The following is a 23,442-nucleotide window of genomic DNA, read 5'->3' on the forward strand; positions in this document are numbered from 1 at the left end:
ACTACAGAGGGTAGTGCGCACGACCCAGTACATCACTGGGGCTAAGCTGCCTGCCATCCAAGACCTCTACACCAGGCGGTATCAGAGGAAGGCCCTAAAATTGTCAAAGACCCCAGCCACCCCAGTCATAGACTGTTCTCTCTACTACCACATGGCAAGCGGTACCGGAGTGCCAAGTCTAGGACAAAAAGGCTTCTCAACAGTTTTTACCCCCAAGCCATAAGACTCCTGAACAGGTAATCAAATGGCTACCCGGACTATTTGCATTGTGCCCCCCTCCCAATCCCTCTTTTACGCTGCTGCTACTCTCTGTTTATCATATATGCATAGTCACTTTAACTATACATTCATGTACATATGTACATACTACCTCAATATGGCCGACCAACCACCCACCACCTGCCAAACCTTCTTTAAGCTACTGCTACTCTCTGTTCATCATATATTCATAGTCACTTTAACCATATCTTCATGTACATACTACCTTAATCAGCCTGATTAACCGGTGTTTGTATGTAGCCTCGCTACTTTTACAGCCTCGCTACTGTATATAGCCTAACTACTGTTTTTCACTGTCTTTTTACTGTTGTTTTTATTTCTTTAATTACCTATTGTTCACCTAATACCATTTTTGCACTATTGGTTAGAGCCTGTAAGTAATCATTTCACTGTAAGGTCTACACAAATCAAATCAAATCAAATGTATTTATATAGCCCTTCTTACATCAGCTGATATCTCAAAGTGCTGTACAGAAACCCAGCCTAAAACCCCAAACAGCAAGCAATGCAGGTGTAGAAGCACGGTGGCTAGGAAAAACTCCCTAGAAAGGGCAAAACCTAGGAATAAACCTAGAGAGGAACCAGGCTATGAGGTGTGGCCAGTCCTCTTCTGGCTGTGCYGGGTGGAGATTATAACAGAACATGGCCAAGATGTTCAAATGTTCATAAATGACCAGCATGGTCAAATAATAATAATCACAGTAGTTGTCGAGGGTGCAGCAAGTCAGCACCTCAGGAGTAAATGTCAGTTGGCTTTTCATAGCCGATCATTAAGAGTATCTCTACCGCTCCTGCGGTCTCTAGAGAGTTGAAAACAGCAGGTCTGGGACAGGTAGCACGTCCGGTGAACAGGTCAGGGTTCCATAGCCGCAGGCAGAACAGTTGAAACTGGAGCAGCAGCACGGCCAGGTGGACTGGGGACAGCAAGGAGTCATCATGCCAGGTCGTCCTGAGGCATGGTCCTAGGGCTCAGGTCCTCAGAGAGAGAAAGAAAGAGAGAAAGAGAGAATTAGAGAGAGCATACTTAAATTCACACAGGACACCGGATAAGACAGGAGAAGTACTCCAGATAACAAACTGACCCTAGCCCCCCGACACATAAACTACTGCAGCATAAATACTGGAGGCTGAGACAGGAGGGGTCAGGAGACACTGTGGCCCCATCCGATGATACCCCCGGACAGGGCCAAACAGGAAGGATATAACCCCACCCACTTTACCAAAGCACAGCCCCCATACCACTAGAGGGATATCTTCAACCACCAACTTACCATCCTGAGACAAGGCCGAGTGTATTCCGCGCACGTGACAAATAAACTTTGATTTGAGTTGAAGCATTACATGTTTCTGAAATCACATATTCACACGCAAACACAGAGTTAGGATTAAGGAATGTATTTCAATTATAACCCCACATACAGAGATCTTTTCAAATTGGATGAAGTCCAAATGACTCCTAGAGGTAAATGGTTTCTGTTAAGATTAACTTTTTATTTGTGAAGATATTTAATAGCTGGTTGAGGCCAGAAATAGAGGTACAGTACAGTGCCTTCAGAAAGTATTCATACCCATTTATTTTTTCCACATTTTGTTGTGTTACAGCCTGAATTCAAAATTGATTAAATWTTTTTTTTTTTATCACCCATCTATGACAAAGTGAAAAGATGTTATAACATGAAATATCTAATTTACATAACTATTCACAACCCTGAATCAATACATATTAGAATCACCTTTGGCAGCGATTACAGCTGTGAGTCTTTCTGGGTAAGTCTCGAAGAGCTTTGCACACCTGGATTGTACAATATTTTCACATTATTCTTGAAAAAAATTATTCAAGGGCTGTCAGGTTGGTTGTTGATCATTACTAGACAGCCATTTTCAAGTCTTGCCATAGATTTAAGTCAAAACTGTAACTCGGCCACTCAAGAACATTCAATATTGTCTTTGTAAACAACTCCAGTGTATATTCATCCTAAAAAACTCCCTAGTCCTTGCCGATGACAAACATGCCAATTACATGATGCAGCCGCCACCATGCTTGAAAATATGAAGAGTGGTACTCAGTGATGTGTTGTGTTGGAATTGCCCCAAACATAACACTTTGTATTCAGGATCATAAAGTTAATTTCTTTGCCACATTTTTCCAGTTTTACTTTAGTGCCTTWTTGCAAACAGGATGCATGTTTTGGAATATTTTTATTCTGTACAGTCTTCCTTCCTTTCACTCTGTTATTTAGGTAAGTATTGTGGAGTAAMTACAACGTTGTTGATCCATCCTCAGTTGTCTCCTGTCACAGCCATTAAACTCTGTAACTGTTTTAAAGTCACCATTAGTCTCATGGTGAAATCCCTGAGCGGTTTTCTTCCTCTCTGACAACTGAGTTAGGAAGGACGCCTGTATTTTTGTAGTGACTGGGTGTATTGATACACCATCCAAAGTGTAATTAACAACTTCACCATGCTCAAAGGGATAGTCACTGTCTGCTTTTTATATTTTTACCCATCTACCAATAGGTGCCCTTCTTTGCGAGTCATTGGAAAACCTCCCTCGTCTTTATGGTTGAATCTGTGTTTGAAATTCACTGCTCGACTCAGGGACCTTAGAAATAATTGTATGTGTGGGGTACAGAGATGAGGTAAAAAATCATGACTTAATGACTTAAAAAATCATGTTATACACTATTATTGCACACAGAGTCCATGCAACTTATTATGTGACTTGTTAAGCACATTTTTATTCCTGAACTTTAGGCTTGCCATAACAAAGGGGTCGCAAGACCCACTGATTGATGCTTATTTATAAAACCCTCTTAGGCCTCACTCCCCCCTATCTGAGAAATATACTGCAGCCCTCATCCTCCACATACAACACCCGTTCTGCCAGTCACATTCTGTTAAAGATCCCCAAAGCACACACATCCCTGGGTCGCTCATCATTTCAGTTTTCTGCAGCTAGTGACTAGAACGAGCTGCAACAAACACTCAAACTGGACAGTTTTATCCCAATCTCTTCATTCAAAGACTCAATCATGGACACTCTWACTGACAGTTGTGGCTGCTTTGCGTGATGTATTGTTGTCTCTACCTTCTTACCCTTTGTGCTGTTGTCTGTGCCCAATAATGTTTGTACCCTGTTTTGTGCTGCTACCATGTTGTGTTGCTACAGTGTTGTTTTCATGTTGTGTTGCTACCATGCTGTGTTGTCATGTGTTGCTGCCATGCTATGATGTTGTCTTAGGTCTCTCTCTATGTAGTGTTTTGTTGTCTCTCTTGTCGCGATGTGTGTTTTGTCCTATATTTAATTTCATTTATTTTTATTTTTAATCCCAGCCCCAAGTCCCCGCAGGAGGCCTTTTGCCTTTTTGGTAGGCCGTCTTTGTAAATAAAAATTTGTTCTTAACTGACTTGCCTAGTTAAATAAATGTTAAATCAAATTTTTTTTATTAAAAGGGGGTGAATACTTATTAACTCAAGACATTTCATTTTTTTCATTTTGTATTCATTTGTAAAAATGTCTAAAAACATAATTCTATTTTGACATTATGGGATATTGTGTTTAGGCCAGTGAGACAAAATCATAATTTAATCCATGTTAAATTTAGGCTGTAACGCAGCAAAATGTGGGGAAAAAATCAAGGGATGTGATTACTTTCTGAAGGCACTGTAGGCTCGGCCCGAATTTATGTGCTTTCTGTCACCAATGGCCCAAGACAATGCCTAAGGGTCAGTACGCCCTTCCCCCCCGCCCATCCCCCCCTCCACTGTATGGAATTGTCCTCTCAGGAATGTGGTTTTATCGCTATTGTACCCAGTCCACTCCCTCCTCAGGTCATCACACATAGATGTATGATATTTTCTAATTTCCTAGGCTTCTACGCATCTAGCCTAGTATGCATCTCTTAGTTAATTATTTGTCTTGTAATTAAGTTTAGAATTTATATGCCTAGAATTATGCTTTGTTAATTGGTTAGTCTTATTATGGGTCACTATGAGGTATGTATAATATCATATATATGATATACGACCACACTACATAGACATCTGTTATCACTGAGAGTCAGGTTATGAGGACACCTCCTTCGTCATCGTCCCCTCCCAATCTCTCTCTAAACTGTGTGAGGTCCTCGGATGGCCATGTAGGGGCAAGTGTTCGAGGCATGAGAATCTCGCAATACACCTTAAGATGAAGTGCAGCATGTCCCAGCCATAAGGTATAATCCAGGCTTTTTAACCATTTCCTGTTATGTTGTAGATTTGATGTTAATCACATTGTCCCAGCTACGCCCAGGATAAATGACAGATAGGCCCTTATATAAATTGTATTATCCTTACCAAAGACAAATACATAATCTAACAGGAAATTGTACTTTACACTAGTGATTTGAATATCGCACATATCAAGTCATGTAATATTTTTTAATTAACTTGTGATTTCCATGTTATGTTACGTGGCATGCTAGATTAACTGGAGTAAACACATCACACTTTTTTATTTTGATTAATTCCAACATACTCTGAGAAATCCTTGTCAGGATCTTACAATCATGTGTTTTGCACCTGTCTTGTAAAATATGACCTTTTGGCTAAATAAGCTGGATTCATCATTACTTTAAGACATGAATGTCAGTCAATCCGGAAAAGGAAATTCGATCTCCGCATATGTGGTTTCCACCGTGAAACATGGAGGAGGAGGTGGGATGGTGTGGGGTGCTTTGCTGGGGACACTGTCTGTGATTTATTTAGAATTCAATGCACACTTARCCAKSMTGGYTAACACAGCATTCTGCAGCGATACGCCATCTCATCTGGTTTGCTCTTAGTGGGACTATCATTTGTTTTTCAACTAGACAATGACCGAAAAACACACCTGTGTAAGGGTTATTTGACCAAGAAGGAGAGTGATGGTGCTGCTTCAGATAACCTGACCTTCAAATCACCGACCTCAACCCAATTGAGATGGTTTGGGATGAGTTGGACCGCAGAGTGAAGRAAAAGCAGCCAACAAGTGTTCAGCATATTTGGGAACTCCTTCAAGAGCTGTTGGAAAATCATTCCTCATGAAGCTGGTTGAGAGAATGCCAAGAGTATGCAAAGCTGTCATCAAGGCAAAGTGTGGCTACTTTGAAGAATCTGAAATATAAAATATATTTTTATTTGTTTAACATTTTTTKGGTAACTACATGATTCCATATGTGTTATTTCATAGTTTTGATGTCTTCACTATTATTCTACAGTATAGAAAATAGTAAAAATAAAGAAAAACCCTTGAAGGAGTAGGTGTGTCCAAACTTTTGACTGGTACTGTATATATATTGTGTACAACAGCATTGAATAATTGTGAACCTATTTAGTGAATTTTAACAATTGGAGACCATCCTTATAAAAATACAGTATTATATCGACTCCCAACTTTGAATAGTCTCTGTTCAAAGTTGGGAGTCCCTAGTCCCTATTCAAAGTTGAATAGTCCCTAGTCCCTCTTTTTAACTGAAAGTACAACGTTTCTAGTAATTTTTAAAGTTGTCTTTGCCTTCACAATTTAACTATTTAATTCAATTTAGGGACACTGATCTGAAAGCTTGCTGTTTCATAACTTCAGTCAGACTTCTTTACTCTGTTAAACAGCATTTCCATTAGAATAGAAAGCACAGTTTGACTGAGAGGCATTTTGCGTTTTTATTCTCGGTCTTTGAAGATGGAATTTGGAAATCATGTAATAAATCCTACAGCTGAATGAGAGACGAAAGCTTTCCAGTGTCCTTGCTGAGTCTGATGGAATCATTATTCTACTGATGTTAAGAGCTGCACATTAAACACTTTCACACTGCTGGTGGCTGATTGCTGATATCTCTTTTTAGCTCTACCTCGCATCTTTTATGTAGTTTAAGAATATTGCATCTCTGATGTAAATGAACATGGCTCATCCCATACTGTCAGCTCAGTCCAAGCTGCATCACAGAGAGAAAGACAATGTCATTTTTTCTAAACAGAATGGCGTCATAGATGATCTTTAGCGTGGATAAGGAGAAGAGGTCGGGGAGATGGGATATGTGTGAAATTGCAAATGGAACACATAAAGGACACTGATTAGATCAAAAACCAAGAGGTTGTCAAGGAAGTGGAGGGCTGATATGTGACAATATGTGGGGCTAATTAAGAAGAGAGCAGCGAGGGCAACCCAGAGAGGCTATGGCTCATTTTCTGCTCCTCCATGTTCTAATAAAGGACTGACAGCTTTTGTGATTTACACAATGGTGGCGGTTCTATCCTTTGACAATAACTTTTTTCTTCTGCTTTTGTCGTTTTTTATATTACAGAGATACACATTTTTGGACATTTATGGGAAATATGAATGAATTCCCACTTCTTTTATCTAATAAGTTATATAATTTATTGTGACATTCATATAGCATATTTAAAATTAGATTGTAGAAGTCGTGATAGTTGAAGGACTCAAATCAATCTCACAACCAGCAATCCAGGATTGCATTGTTATTAGTTTTTTTCCATTTTCTAGACTAGCAAAACAAATGATATGGAAAGCAATGTGATAGGTGGCTGTGCCAATCGGTACTGAATATTGACATGTTTCTCTGAGTAAGTTTACTCTGATTAATAACTTTCAGCATGCAGTCAATAATTAGTCAGTGACACGATACTGTTCCCTTAAATTTCAGCTTTACTAAGAAATAAAGAAAAAGGACTAATGATGATGTCTAATGGTGTTAAGGAAAGAGGGTGAGGGAAGTGGGTGTTTTGGTCATACATTGGATGACATGTTAGTTTCTCAATGTATACAGTACATTACCTTACATTACTTAAAATAGCTCCTATGGTATGTAACACTGCTACTGTAGCTGTATTTCTTTTTCTAAATAAGATATGCATGAACATGAGGTGTATACATTCAGTTTATTAGGTACACCACCCCACTCATGAAAATGGTTCGTTTTTACAGACAGTGAGTCAAGGGGCCGTGGCTTGCTATATAAAGGAGGCAGACAGGCATCTAGGCATTCAGTTACTGAAAAAACATTGCCTGGTCCGAAGAATCACGGTTCCTGTTGCGTCATGCTGATGGCAGAGTCAGGATTTGGCGTAAGCAGCATGAGTCCATGGCCCTATCCTGCCTGGTGTCAACGGTACAGGCTGGTGGTGGTGGTTTAATGGTGTGGGGCAGGTATTCCCAAACTGGGGTACGGGATACGCGCAATGCCGTCGGGGGTACGCCAAATAAAAATGTGATTCACGTTTAAAAATATATAAATGTATTCACATTTTCAAACAGTCCATTTATATTTTCCAACGGGGCTATACATTGGGGTGAGGTTTTTTTCTCGCCTGAGTAKCCTCGTTTCACTGCCAAAATCAAATTAAACCAATCTAGTTAGTGTTCAGCGAAATAACAAAACATTGTCAAATACAGCACATCCAATGCTAGCATCAGTAATTTTGCATCTGTTGTTAGCCCAGGTTGCATGGACACTGACAGTTGTGAATCTGWTTTAGCCAAAGAACTACTGCCCCCTTACCCGGGAAAGCACCAAACAACAGACAGGGACGTTGGACCATCGAAGAGGAGCAAATATGATGAGCACTACATTGATTTGGGGTTCACATATATTGGGAGTAGTGCCTTTTCTCAGCCAGAGTGTGTTATGTGCAAAAGTACTATCTCACAACTCGATGAAAACTCTCTTGTGCAGACATTTAGAAACAAAACATGCCAATTCGAAAACTAAGACACGGGAGTTTTTTGAGCAAATGTTAAGACGACTTTTGAGTAGTAAGACATGTATAAAAGCAACAGATACCATTAATAAGAAGGGGCTAGAAGCGTCTTATATGGTGAGCAAACGAGTGGCTAGGACAGGCAAGACCCATACTATTGTGGAGGACTTCTTCCTCCTGCTGCCGCGGATATGGCTAGGACAGTGCTTGGGGAAAAAGACAAAAAAACAGACAATGCCTTCATCAAACAACAGTGTTTCACAACTCATCAGTGACATGGCAGGAGATGTTTTGAAACAATTACTGCTTCGCATACAAGCCAGTGAATTCTATGCGTTACAGCTAGATGAGTCAACAGACGTGGTGGGCCTGGCACAGCTCCTGGTATATGTYCATTACGTTTATGGGGGGTCAATTAAGGAAGACATCCTCTTCTGCAAACCACTGGAAACCAGGACAACAGGAGAGGATATTTTTAAAGTACTGGACAGCTTTGTGACATCAAMTGGACTTTGGTGGTCAAGATGCTGGTATCTGTACTGATAGCGCAAAAGCCATGACAGAATGCTATAGGGAGATATAGTGGAGTGGTAACTCGAGTGCAAGCAGTTGCTCCCGACGCCACTTGGGTACACTGCAGCATCCACCGAGAGGCTCTTGCTGCCAAAGGAATGCCTGACAGCTTGAAAGACGTTTTGGACACTACGGTGAAAATGGTTAACTTTGTTAAAGCAAGGCCCCTGAACTCTCGTGGATTTTCTGCACTACGCAATGATATGGCTAGCAACCATATAACGCTTTTACAACATACAGAAGTGGGCTGGTTATCAAGGGGCAAAGTATTGACACTTTGTTTTTTAAATTGAGAGACAGGCTTAAAGTTTTCTTTACTGACCATCATTTTCACTTGTCTGACCGCTTGCATGATGACGATTTTCTCACACGACTGGCCTATCTGGGTGATGTTTTTTCTCGCCTGAATGATTTGAATCTAGGATTACAGGGACTCTCTGCAACTATGTTCAACGTGCGGGACAAAATTGAGGCTATGATTAAGAAGTTGGAGCTCTTCTCTGTCTGCATTAACAAGGACAACACACAGRTCTTTCCATCATTGTATGACTCAAGCTTACGGACAATGTCAAATCTGATATAGCGAAGCACCTGAGTGAGTTGGGTAATTACGCAGGTACTTTCCCGAAACGGATGACACAAACAACTGCATTTATTATCCCTTTCATGCCCTGACTCCAGTCAACTTACTGATATCTGAACAAGAGAGCCTCATCGAAATTGCAACAAACGGTTCTGTGAAAATGTACYTTAATCAGAAGCCACTGACATATTTCTGGATTGGACTGCGCTCAGAGTATTCTGCCTGGGCAAATTGCTCTGTTAAGACACGGATGCCCTTTGCAACCACGTACCTATGTAAAAGTGGATTCTCGGCCCTCACTAGCATAAAAACTAAATACAAGCACAGACTGTGTGTGGAAAATTATTTAAGACTGAGACTCTCTCCAATATAACCCAACTTGCAGAGTTATGTGCATCCTTTCAAGCACACCCTTCTCATTAACCTGTGGTGAGTTWTTCACAATTTTCGATGAACAAATAAGGTTTTATATGTAAGATGGCTAAGTAAAGAGCAAACTTATTGATTATTATTATATTATTATTTGTGCCCTGGTCCTATAAGAGCTCTTTGTCACTTCCCACAAGCCGGGTTGTGACAAACACTCACACTCATTCATATGTTTAATAAATGTATCATATAGTGTGTGTGTAGCAGGCTTACAATGATGTCAAAAAACAACATTTGAGAGTGCGCTGACCCTGGTGCTAGAGGGGATTTGCAGCTGGAGGTTTAATGTTTTAAGTGGTACGGGACTATGAAAAGTTTGGGAACCACTGGTGTGGGGAATGTTTTCCTGGCACAGGTTATTAATATATATACAGTACCAGTCAAAAGTTTGGACACACCTACTCATTCCATTTTTCCCCCAATATTTTTACTTTTTTCAACATTGTAGAATAATAGTGAAGACAACAAAACTATGAAATAACACATATGGAATCATGTAGTAACCAAAAAAGTGTTAAACGAATMAAAATATATTTTATATTTGAGATTCTTCAAAGTAGCCACTTTGCACACTCTTAGCATTCTCTCAACCAGCTTAATGAGGTAGTCACCTGGAATGCTTTTCAATTAGCAGGTGCGCCTTGTTAAAAGTGAATTTGTGGAATTTCTTTCCTTCTTAACTTCTTGCCGCACGGATCCCTTTAGCGGGATCATTTTCGTAAACAACCGCTGAATTGCAGAGTGCCAAATTCAAAAATAATACWAAAAATATTTATAATCATGGAATCACAAGTGAAATATAYCAAAACCCAGCGTAGCTTGTTGTTAATCCACCTATCGTGTCAGATTTTGAAAATATGCTTTACAGCGAAAGCAATCCAAGCGTTTGTGAGTGTATCAATCACTACTAGAACAGCTAGCCTTAAATTAGCTTGGTCACGAAAGTCAGAAAAGCAATAAAATTAATCGCTTACCTTTGATAATCTTCGGATGTTTGCACTCACGAGACTCCCAGTTACACAATAAATGTTATYTTTGTTCGATAAAGATTAGTTTTATAACAAAAAAAYACCATTTGGTTTGCGCGTWATGTTCAGAAAACCACAAGCTCGTTCCGGTCCTGAAGGGCAGACGAATATTCAAAAAGTATCCGTAATGTTCGTAGAAACATGTCAAAGGTTTTTTATAATCAATCCTCAGGTTGTTTTTAACCTCTCTAGGGTATGTGGGACGGTAGCGTCCCACCTCGTCAACAGCCAGTGAAACTGCAGGGCGCCAAATTCAAAACAACAGAAATCCCATAATTTAAATTCCTCAAGCATACGAGTATTTTACACCATTTTAAAGCTACACTTGTTGTAAATCCAGCCAAAGTGTCCGATTTCAAAAAGGTTTTACGACGAAAGCACACCAAACGATTATGTTAAGTATGAGCCAAGTCATAGAAAAAGMCAGCCATTTTTCCAGCTAAAGAGAGCATTAACAAAAAGCAGAAATAGAGATAAAATGAATCACTAACCTTTGATAATCTTCATCAGATGACACTCATAGGACTTCATGTTACACAATACATGCCTTTTTTGTTCGGTAAAGTTCATATTTATATCCAAAAATCTGAGTTTAGGCAAGATGCTACTGTATCACTTGGCAAAAAGCCTGAGAAAATGCAGAGCGCCAAATTAAAAATATTTACTATGAAAATCACTATAAAATCAAACTTTCATTAAATCACACATGAAAGATACCAAATTAAAGCTACACTGGTTGTGAATCCGGCCAACATGTCAGAATTCAAATAGGCTTTTCAGCAAAAGCATACGATGCTATTATCTGAGCATAGCACTTATAGTAAACAAAAGAGAGAAAACATTTYAACCCAGCAGGCACGACACAAAGCGCAGAAATAAAAATATAATTCATGCCTTACCTTTGACGAGCTTCTGTTGTTGGCACTCCAATATGTCCCATAAACATCACAAATGGTCCTTTTGTTCGATTAATTCCGTCGATATATATCCAAAATGTCCATTTATTTGGCGCGTTTGATCCAGAAAAACACTGGTTCCAACTTGCTCAAACATGACGACAAAATATCTCAAAGGTTACCTGTAAACTTTGCCAAAAAATTTCAAACTACTTTTGTAATACAACTTTAGGTATTTTTTAACGTTAATAATCGATAAAATTGAAGACGGGATGATCTGTGTTCAATACAGGACTAAAACAAAATGTTGCATGCCTTCTGTTTGATTGAAGCGCATGTACAGGACACCTGGAGTGCCTCAACTTCATGATGGCCGTATTTCTTCATTACACAAAGGAATAACCACAATCTATTTCTCTTGACTGTTGATATCTAGTGGAAGCCGTAGGAACTGCAAGCAATTTGCTTAGAAATCTGGTTTCCCAATGAAAWCTCATTGAAAAGACAGTGACCTAAAAAAAAAAAAATCTGAATGGTTTGTCCTCGGGGTTTCGCCTGCTAAATAAGTTATGTTATACTCACAGACATGATTCAAACAGTTTTAGAAACTTCAGAGTGTTTTCCATCCAAATCTACTAATAATATGCATATCTTATCTCCTGGGGATGAGTAACTGGCAGTTGAATTTGGGTATGCTTTTCATCCAAACGTGAAAATGCTGCCCCCTACCCTAGAGAAGTTAACATACATAATCGATCATATTTCAACCGGACGGTAAACTGTTCAATACTACAGAGAAAGAAAATGTTGAGCCACATCTCTCCTGCGCAGGAACTAATCAAAGGACACCTGACGCGTTTTGATAAATCTCGCTCCTTTTTCAAAATAAAAGCTTGAAACTATGTCTAAGCCTGGTCACAGCCTGAGGAAGCCATTGGAAAAGGAATCTGGTTGATACCCCTTTAAATGGAGGAGGGGCAAGCAATGGAACAGGGATWWAAAAAAATGCACTTCCGGGTTGGAGTTCCTCAGGTTTTCGCCTGCAAAATCAGTTCTGTTATACTCACAGACAATATTTTGACAGTTTTGGAAACTTTTGAGTGTTTTCTATCCTAATCTGTCAATTATATGCATATTCTAATATCTGAGCCTGAGAAATAGTCCGTTTACCTTGGGAACGTTATTTTTCCAAACATAAAAATTCTGCCCCCTAGCTGAAAGAAGTTAATGCATTTGAGCCAGTCAGTTGTGTTGTGACAAGGTAGGGATGGTATACAGAATATAGCCCCATTTGGTAAAAGGCCAAGTCCATATTATGGCAGAACAGCTCAAATAAGAAAAGAGAAACATCAGTCCATTATTACTTTAAGACATGAAGGTCAGTCATTCTGGAAAATTTCAAGAACTTTGAAAGTTTCTTCAAGTGCAGTTGCTAAAACTATCAAGCGCTATGATGAAATTGGCTCTCACGAGGACCGCCAAAGGAAAGGAAGACCCAGAGTTACCTCTGCTGCAGAGGATAAGTTCATTAGAGTTAACTKCAGCTCAGATTGTAGCCCAAATGAATCCTTCACATAGTGCAAGTAACAGACACATCTCAACATCAACTGTTCAGAGGAGACTGCTTGAATCAGGCCTTCATGGTCAAATTGCTGAAAAGCACTAGTGAAGGACACCAATAAAAAGAAGAGACTTTCTTGTGCCAAGAAACACTAGCAATGGACATTAGACCGGTGGAAATCTGTCCTTTGGTCTGATGAGTACAACCGCTGTGTCTTTGTGAGACACAGAGTAGGCGAGTGGATGATTTCCGTATGTGTGTGGTTCCCACAGTGAAGCATGGAGGAGGAGGTGTGATGGTGTGGGGGTGCTTTGCTGGTGACACTGTATGTGATTTATTTAGAATTCAAGGCACACTTAACCAGCATGGTTACCACAGCATTCTACAGCGATACGCTATCCTTCTGGTTTGGGCTTAGTGAGACTATCAATTGTTTTTCAACAGGACAATGACCCAAAACATAGCTCCAGGCTGTGTAAGGGCTATTTGAYCAAGAAGGAGAGTGATGGAGTGCTGCATCAGATGACCTGGTCTCCACAATCACCCGACCTCAACCCATTTGAGATGGTTTGGGATGAGTTGGACCGCAGAGAGATGGAAATGCAGCCAACAAGTGCTCAGCATATGTGGGAACTCCTTCAAGACTGTTGGAAAAGCATTCCTCATGAAACAGGTTGAGAGAATGCCAAGAGTGTGCAAAGCTGCCATCAAGGCAAAGTGTGGCTAATTTGAAGAATCTAAAATCTAAAATTTATTCTTTGGGGTTACTACATGATTTCATATGTGTTATTTCATCGTTTCGATKTCTTCACTATTATTCTACAATGTAGAAAATAGTCAAAGTAAAGAAAAACCCTTCAATGAGTAGGTGTGTCCAAACTTTTGACTGGTACTGTATATATTTTTTCTTCTCGCAAAAGTACTGCACTGGACCTTTACTAGTCTTGTAGTAGCAGACCGATATAGACGTCTGTCGCGTGGGCGACTAAAAATGCTCACCCATCCCGCCCTCCCCCCTCCCCATCAGCGAAGAAATCGCAGCACCCCCACCTCCAAACATCTTCCTGTGGCTTTGACTGAGTGTATATAGACTCAGTCAAAATGTCAGATATTTGCAACCAAATTCCATTTACAATATGTAATGAAGCAACTAAGATTTCATCTGCCCGTACGGCCGAGGACATGCAGTCTGCAGAATAAYATCCCTGCTAATATTGAGACTGAGTTGGCAGAGGCAATCATCCTGATAAAATAAGTGGAGAGTCTATGAATTACAAAACCCACAGCTCTTTCATCAGGCCTATCTTTAATAGAGCTCTAGCCACATAGACCCCTCGGCAGAAACATATTTTACAGTAATACAGTATGTCTGACATTATGCCTGAAGCTCCCTCAACCTTTATTTGGCTCACATAAATATTGCAAGTAAACACTATTGCCTTGTTCCCTACAACCACTGCATTAGTGGTTATTTTGTCAAAGCCCTGGCCTGGTGCCTTAGGAATAATCAGAGATAGTTAAACTGTAATCTCATATAAATTACATGTTCCAAGGGCTGTGACCAGACAAGGCTGTGATATACTGTATAAAGTCAGTGGCATGGAAATGGGCAGGTGACAGAGCTCAGACTGTTTCAAAGTCAGATGGCTAATTTTCCTCCAGATGACCTGAGTGCGTAGTAAAATGCCCTTGCAGTAACAAGGGGGCGGGCCAGTCCATAGCATCAATGCCTTCCTCTTGCAGGAACTGCTAACACACTCCAGCCACATGAGGTCTAGCATTGTCTTGCATTAGGAGGAACCCAGGGCCAACCGCACCAGCATATGGTCTCACAAGGGGTCTGAGGATCTCATCTCCGTACCTAATGGCAGTCAGGCTACCTCAAGGTTTTGTTATTGTGGTGATAGGTATGTGGGGTGAGGTAAGATCTGGTAGCATGATATTATGATATTATATTTAGATATGTATATTTAGATACGATAATCTGTGAATGACTATGGAGATTCCTTAGTTTGAGTTGTATTGAAGTGCTACAGCACTACACAGGACAATTAAAGACTGCCCCCAGGTGTTCTGGACACTGTAATATATGACCGTGTTTCATGTGAATGCTAAAGTCAAACGGCCAGGGGCAAGCACGAGTGTATTGTTTGAAGCTGACCTTGGCTAGGACTCAACATGTTTGTTGTGTCTGTACCAACTTCATTGTTTACACCCACTGCACATGTGAGGCTATACAGCAGTTAGAGAGGCTATGTAGATTCTTTGAAATGTATTTTCTGACATTTGAGGAAGGTTCATACCTAAAACCATTGAGTTATTTAATTGCACTCCTAGAGAAGAAATGGTTTCAAAAGGGTTCTTTAGCTGTCCCCATAGAATAACCCTTTGCRGTTCAATGTAGAACCCTCTGTGGAAATGGCTTTACATGGAACCCWAAGGGTTTCTACCTGGAATCAAAAAGGTTTTACCTAGAACAAAAATGGTTCTTCAAAGGGTTCTCCTATGGGGACAACTGAAGAATGCTTTTAGGTTCTAGATAGCACCTTTTTTTCGAAGAGTGTGTTTAACACTATCATTGACTTGCAGTAAACTTGACTATTATTGTGTACTATGAGGCCAACAGGGCAGGTGCTTCTATGAATGGAGAGTGGAGGGAGACCAGAGTATATACAGGAAGCCAGCCAAGTCTCCCCACTTGGGTTTATAGTCCTCCTCATAAGTGTGAAATGTCAGCGAAGTTGGGCACCTCCAATAGGTGTCTCACCACAAGTATTTCTTCTTTAAAGTACACCCAGACAAAATCAACCTCTTGCAAAGTGTCAGCATTTGACAATCAATACACATTTACAGAGAGAGAGAAACAAATTTCACAGCCATCAGCATGTTTATGTGSGTGTACATCCTGAACATCACTTAAAAGTACCCACTTCCTGTATATCAGGRAAGTTCAGCTCAAGCTTCATTTTGACATTGTTGTGCTTTTTTTAGTTTCATATTATATGTGGTGGGGGATTCGATCATCCACCACAGAATGCAACTAATTGGKGGCAGATACAGTGCATTTGGAAAGTATTCAGACCCCTTGACTCCCTAGAAAGGCCAAAACCTAGGAAGAAACCTAGAGAGGAACCAGGCTATGAGGTGTGGCCAGTCCTCTTCTGGCTGTGCCGGGTGGAGATTATAACAGAACTATGCCAAGATGTTTCACAATGTTCATAAGTGACAGCATGGTCAAATAATAATCATGAATAATTTTCAGTTGGCTTTTCATAGCCGATCATTAAGAGTTGAAAATAGCAGGTTTGGGACAGGTGGCGGTTCCATATCCGCAGGCAGAACAGTTGAAACTGGAATAGCAGCAAGGCCAGGTGGACTGGGGACAGCAAGAGTCATCATGCCGGTAGTCCTGACGTATGGTCCTAGGGCTCAGGTCCTCCGAGAGAGAGAAAGAAAGAGAGAAGGAGAGAATTAGAGAGAGCCAAGATTTTCAAATGTTCATAAATGACAAGCATGGTCAAATAATAATCAGGAAAAAAATATCAGTTGGCTTTTCATAGCCGATCATTAAGGTTGAAAAAAGCAGGTCTGGACAGGTAGGGGTTCCATAACCGCAGGCAGAACAGCTGAAACTGGAATAGCAGCAGGCCAGGCGGACTGGGGACAGCAAGGAGTCATCATGCCCGGTTTGCCGTGACGTATGGTCCTTGGGCTCAGGTTCTCCGAGAGAGAGAAAGAAAGAGAGAACGAGAGAATTAGAGAGAGCATACTTAAATTCACACAGGACACTGGATAAGATAGGAGAAGTACTCCAGGTATAACCAACTGAGCCTAGCCCCCGACACAATAAACTACTGCAGCATAAATCTGGAGGCTGAGACAGGAGGGGTCAGGAGACACTGTGGCCCCATCAGAAGAAACCCCCGGACATGGCCAAACGGGAAGGATATAACCCCACCCACTTTGCCAAAGCACAGCCCCCACACCACTAGAGGGATATCTTCAACCACCAACTTACAATCCTGAGACAAGGCCGAGTATAGCCCACAAAGATCTCCACCACAGCACAAACCAAGGGGGGCGCCAACCCAGACAGGAAGATCACGTCAGTAACTCAACCCACTCAAGTGACGCACCCCTCCCAGGGACGGCATGAAAGCACCAGTAAGCCAGTGACTCAGCCCCTGTAATAGGGTTAGAGGCAGAGAATCCCAGTGGAGAGAGGGGAACCGGCCAGGCAGAGACAGCAAGGGCGGTTCGTTGCTCCAGAGCCTTTCCGTTCACCTTCACACTCCTGGGCCAGACTACACTCAATCATATGACCTACTGAAGAGATAAGTCTTCAGTAAAGACTTAAAGGTTGAGACCAAGTCTGCGTCTCTCACATGGGTAGGCAGACCGTTCCATAAAAATGGAGATCTATAGGAGAAAGCCCTGCCTCCCGCTGTTTGCTTAGAAATTCTAGGGACAATTAGGAGGCCTGCGTCTTGTGACCGTAGCGTACGTATAGGTATGTACGGCAGGACCAACTCGGAAAGATAGGTAGGAGCAAGCCCATGTAACGCTTTATAGGTTAACAGTAAAACTTGAAATCAGCCCTTGCCTTAACAGGAAGCCAGTTGGGGAAGCTAGCACTGGAGTATATGATCAAATTTCTTGTTCTAGTCAGGATTCTAGCAGCCGTATTTAGCACTAACTGAAGTTTATTTAGTGCTTTATCCGGGTAGCCGGAAAGTAGAGCATTGCAGTAGTCTAACCTAGAAGTAACAAATGCATGGATTAATTTTTCTGCATCATTTTTGGACAGAAAATGTCTGATTTTTGCAATGTTACGTAGATGGAAAAAAGCTGTCCTTGAAACAGTCTTGATATGTTCGTCAAAGAGAGATCAGGGTCAAGGTAACGCCGAGGTCTTCACAGTTTTATTTGAGACGACTTTACAACCATCAAGATTAATTGTCAGATTTAACAGAAGATCTCTTTGTTTCTTGGGACCTAGAACAGCACTCTTGTTTTGTCCGAGTTTAAAAGTAGAAAGTTTGCAGCCATCCACTTCCTTATGTCTGAAACACAGGCTTCTAGCGAGGGCAATTTTGGGGCTTCACCATGTTTCATTGAAATGTACAGCTGTGTGTCATCCGCATAGCAGTTGAAAGTTAACATTATGTTTTCGAATAACATCCCCAAGAGGTAAAATATATAGTGAAAACAATAGTGGTCCTAAAACGGAACCTTGTGGAACACCGAAATGTACAGTTGATTTGTCAGAGGACAACCATTCACAGAGACAAACTGATATCTTTCCGACAGGTAAGATCTAAACCAGGCCAGAACTTGTCCGTGTAGACCAATTTGGGTTTCCAGTCTCTCCAAAAGAATGTGGTAATCGATCAGGCACGTGGAGGCCACACACACTACTGAGCCTCATTTTGACTTGTTTTAAGGACATTACATCAAAGTTGGATCAGCCTGTAGTGTGGTTTTCCACTTAGATTTTGAGTGTGACTACAAATCCAGACCTCTATGGGTTGATAAATTTGATTTCCATTGATAATTTTGTGTGATTTTGTTGTCAGCACATTCAACTATGTAAAGAAAAAAGTATTTAATAAGAATAKTTCATTCATTCAGATCTAGGATGTGTTATTTTAGTGTTCCCTTTATTTTTTTGAGCAGTGTATATATTTTTTATTTTAATTGTAATTTATAATTTTTTTTACCCCATTTTCATGGTATCCAATTGGTAGTTACAGTCTTGTCTCATCGCTGCAACTCCCGTACGGACTCGGAAAAGGCGAAGGTCGAGAGCCATGCGTCCTCCGAAACACAACCCAACCAAGCCGCACTGCTTCTTGACACGATGCACATCCAACCCGGAAGCCAGCCRCACCAATGTGTCTGAGGAAACACCGTACACCTGGCGATCTGGTCAGCATGCACTGCGCCCGGCCCGCCACAGGAGTCGCTAGTGCGCCATGAGACAAGGATAGCCAATTGTGCGACTCCCCATGGGCCTCCTGGTTGCGGTCGGCTGCGACAGAGCCTGGACTCGAACCCAGAATCTTTGTTGGCACAGCTAGCACTGCGATGCAGTGCCTTAGACCACTGCGCCACCCGGAATGCAGCCTTGTGTATGTTGACCTGTTTAAAGGTCTTACTCACGTCGGCTACGGAGAGCGTGATCACACAGTCATCCCGAACAGCTGATGCTCTCATGCATGCCTCAGTGTTGCTTGCCTCGAAGCAAGCATAGAAGTGATTCAGCTCGTCTGGTAGGCTCGTGTCGCTGGGCAGCTCGCAGATGTGCTTCCCTTTGCAGTCTGTAATAGTTTGCAAGCCCTGCCACATAAGACGAGCGTCAGAGCCGATGTAGTACGATTCAATCTTAGCCCTGTATTGACGCTTTGCCTGTTTGATGGTTCGTCGCAGGGCATAGCAGGATTTCTTGTAAGCTTCCGGGTTAGAGTCCCGCACCTTGAAAGCGGCAGTTCTACCCTTTAGCTCAGTGCGAATGTTGCCTGTAATCCATGGCTTCTGGTTGGGGTATTTAGGTACAGTCACTGTGGGGACAACGTCCTGGATGCACTTATTGATAAAGCCAGTGACTGATGTGGTGTACTCCTCAATGTCATCGGAAGAAACCCGGAACATGTTCCAGTCTGTGATAGCTAAACAGTTCTGTAGTTTAGCATCTGCTTCATCTGACCCCTTTTTTATAGACCGAGTCACTGGAGTCACTGGTGCTTCCTGCTTWAATTTTTGCTTGTAAGCAGGAATCAGGAGGATAGAGTTGTGGTCGGATTTACCAAATGGAGGGCGAGGGAGAGCTTTGTACGCGTCTCTGTGTGTAGAGTACAGGTGATCTAGAATTTTTTTCCCTCTGGTTGCACATTTAACATGTTGATGGAAATTTGGTAGAACTGATTTAAGTTTCCCTGCATTTAAGTCTCCGGCCACTAGGAGCGCCGCCTCCGGGTGAGTGGTTTCCTGTTTGCTTATTTCCTTATACATTTGACTGAGTGCGGTCTTAGTGCCAGCATCTGTCTGTGGTGATAAATAAGCAGCCACGAAAAGTATAGCTGAAAACTCTCTAGAGAAGTAGTGTGGCCTGCAATTTATCACAATATACTCTACTTATTGCGAGCAAAATCTAGAGACTTCCTTAGATTTCGTGCACCAGCTGTTGTTTACAAATATACACAGACCGCCCGYCCTCGTCTTACCGGAGTGTGCTGCACCGGCAAGATAGAACATCTTGCCGGTGCAGCGTATATCCYGCTAGCTGAATATCCAGGTCGTCATTTAGCCAGGATTCCGTGAAACATAGGATATTACAGTTTTTGATGTCCCGTTGGTAGGATATTCGTGATCGTACCTCATCTAATTTATTGTCCAATGATTGCACGTTGGTGAGTAGTATTAACGGTAATAGCAGCTTTCCCACTCACTCTTTGTCCTCTGTACCTCCGTCGCTTCCTCTTGCAAATAACAGGGATGTTGGCCCTGTCGGGTGTTTGGAGAATGTCATGTGCGCCTTGCTTGTGGAAGAAAAAATCTTAGTCTAATCCGAGGTGAGTGATCGCTGTCCTGATATCCAGAAGCTCTTTTTTGCCGTAAGATACGGTTGCAGAAACATTATGTATAAAATAAGTGACAATAACGCAAAAAAAACACATAATAGCAAAATTGTTTGGGCACCTGTAAAACTGCTGCCATTTCTTCTGGTGCCATTTTGTAGGTCCTGAGCGCTCTGGAGTAGGTTTTCAACAAGGATCTCTTTGTACTATGCTCCGTTCATCTTTTCCTCGATACTGACTAGTCTCCCAGTCCCTGCTGCTGAAAAACATCCCCACAGCATGATGCTGCCACCACCATGCTACACTGTAGGGATGGWGCCAGGTTTCCTCCAGATGTGAATCTTGGCCTTCAGGCCAAATAGTTCAMTCTTAGTTTCATCAGACYAAAGAATTTTGTTTCTCATGGTCTGAGTGTCTTTAGGTGCCTTTTGGCAAATTCCATGCAGGCTGTCATGTGCCTTTTACTGAAGAGTGGCTTTCGTCTGGCCACTCTACCATAAAGGCCTGATTGGTGGAGTGCTGAGAGAACCTTCCTTCATCTCCACAAAGGAACGGTAGAGGTCTGTCAGAGTGACCATGGGGTTCTTGATCACCTCCCTGACCAAGGCCCTTCTCCCCCGATTGCTCAGTTAGGTCAGGCGTCCAGATCTGGGAAGAGTCTTGGTGTTTCTTAACTTCTTACATTTAAGAATGATGGAGGCCACTGTGTTCTTGGTGACCTTCAATGCTGCAGAAATGTTTTGGTACCCTTCCCCAGATCTGTGCCTCGACACAATCCTGTCTCGGACCTCTGCGGACAATTCTTTCGACCTCATGGCTTGGTTTTTGCTCTGACATGCACTGTCAACTGTGAGATCTTATATAGACAGGTGTGTGCCTTTCCAAATCATGTCCAATCAAGGATGATCAATGGAAACAGGAAGCTCAATTTCGAGTCTCATAGCAAAGGGTTTGAATGCTTACAGTACCTGTCAGAATTTTGGACACACCTGCTCATTCAATAGTTTTTCTTTATTTTTACTATTTTCTACATTGTAGAATAATAGTGAAGACATCAAMACTATGAAATAACACATATGGAATCATGTTTTAAACAAAAAAGTGTTAGAACAATTCTTCAAAGTAGCCACCCTTTTTCTTGATAACAGATTTCCACACTCTTGGCATTCTCACAACCAGCTTCATGAGGTAGTCACCTGGAATGCATTTCAATTAACAGGTGTGCCTTGTTAAAAGTTAATGTGTTGAATTTCTTTCCTTCTTATTGCGTTTGAGCCAATCAGTTGTGTTGTGACAAGTTAGTGGTGGTATACAGAAGATAGCCCWATTTGGTAATAGACCAAGTSCATATTATAGCATGAACAGCTCAAATGAGCAAAGAGAAATGACAGTCCATCATTACTTTAAGGCATGAAGGTCAGTCAATGCGGAACATTTCAAGAACTTTCAAGCGCTATGATGAAACTGGCTCTCATGAGAACTGCCGCAGGAAAGGGAGACCCAAAGTTACCTCTGGGTCTTCCAGAGTATAAGTTCATTAGAGTTAACTGCAGCTAAGATTGCAGCACAAATAAATGCTTCACAGAGTTCAAGTAACAGACACATCAGGAAACATGAGAAACGGACATTAGACCGGTGGAAATCTGTCCTTTGGTCCGATGAGTCCCAATTTGGGATTTATGGTTCCAACCACTGTGTCTTTCTGAGAYGCAGAGTAGGTGAACGGATGATCTCCGCATGTGTGGTTCCCACTGTGAAGCATGGAGGAGGAGGTGTGAGGGTGTGGGGGTGCTTTGCTGGTGACACTGTCTGTGATTTATTTAGAATTCAAGGCACACTTAACCAGCATGGCTACCACAGCATTCTGCAGCGATAACCTGTTTTCRCTATGCCATTATGGGGTATTGTGTGTTGATTGATGAGGAAAGAAATGTATTTAATCCGTTTTAGAATAAGGCTGTAACGTAACAAAATGTGGAAAAAGGCCAGGGGTCTGAAAACTTTCCGAAGGTAAGAAGACATTCATTCCATAATGAGATATATCCATTTTCAGAAATGTTGGCAAATTTACATGAATTAAAAACACATTGTGTGAAAGAGATGAAGCTGTTGTTTTTTTCATCTTATCATGACATGGGCTAGTGAAAAGACCAACATGATTTTGTTTGAAATATATTGGAAGGTCATTTTATTTTAGAGAGACAAATAATCAAGTTTTGTAGAAAAATGCTATATATCCACTACAAACAACATAACTCCAATAGAAAAAGTATCCCGATTGGATTTTAAACAGCTATATGTAGAAAGTATCGATACATATATATATATATATATTATTTGTTTGAACTATATGGTGCAAATAGCCTATCACATTTCCAATATATATCCAATGTATTTTATTCAGAGTGAACAGTGTATATACATTGTGCGTTTTCTTTTTGGACATTAAAAGTTGCAATGTGTAACATTTGGGGTGACCCGAACGAATTCAGAAAGAAATGTAAATTATAGATCTGTCATTCTCATTGAAAGCAAGTCTAAGAAGCAGTAGATATGTTCTATGTGCACTATTTCTATGTGTCCCGTTCTTAAGTTTCTTTTTGACTTATTTTTCTTTTTTTTTAAATTAGCATCAATCAAGGGAAGGTTTTTGAGTTTATTACACTGAAGGGAAGGATAGAAGGAAAGTATGTCACAATTAATTTGCCGGTCAAGGATGGATTGATTCTTATTGTCAGTGACACAATCCTCTGTTTGCGGTCTCCGTATGTTTGCAGTGTTT

General features: G+C 41.2%; 1 protein-coding gene across 2 annotated transcripts in view; it reads left to right on the top strand.

Moving 5' to 3' along the window:
• The window catches only part of LOC111967716 (immunoglobulin superfamily member 21-like), a 317,443-nt gene that overhangs the window by 18,273 nt on the left and 275,728 nt on the right, over positions 1 to 23,442 (top strand). The gene's annotated exons all lie outside the window — the stretch shown is intronic.

The sequence above is a fragment of the Salvelinus sp. IW2-2015 genome, linkage group LG1, assembly GCF_002910315.2.
Source record: "Salvelinus sp. IW2-2015 linkage group LG1, ASM291031v2, whole genome shotgun sequence".
In the NCBI taxonomy this organism is placed as follows: domain Eukaryota; kingdom Metazoa; phylum Chordata; class Actinopteri; order Salmoniformes; family Salmonidae; genus Salvelinus; species Salvelinus sp. IW2-2015.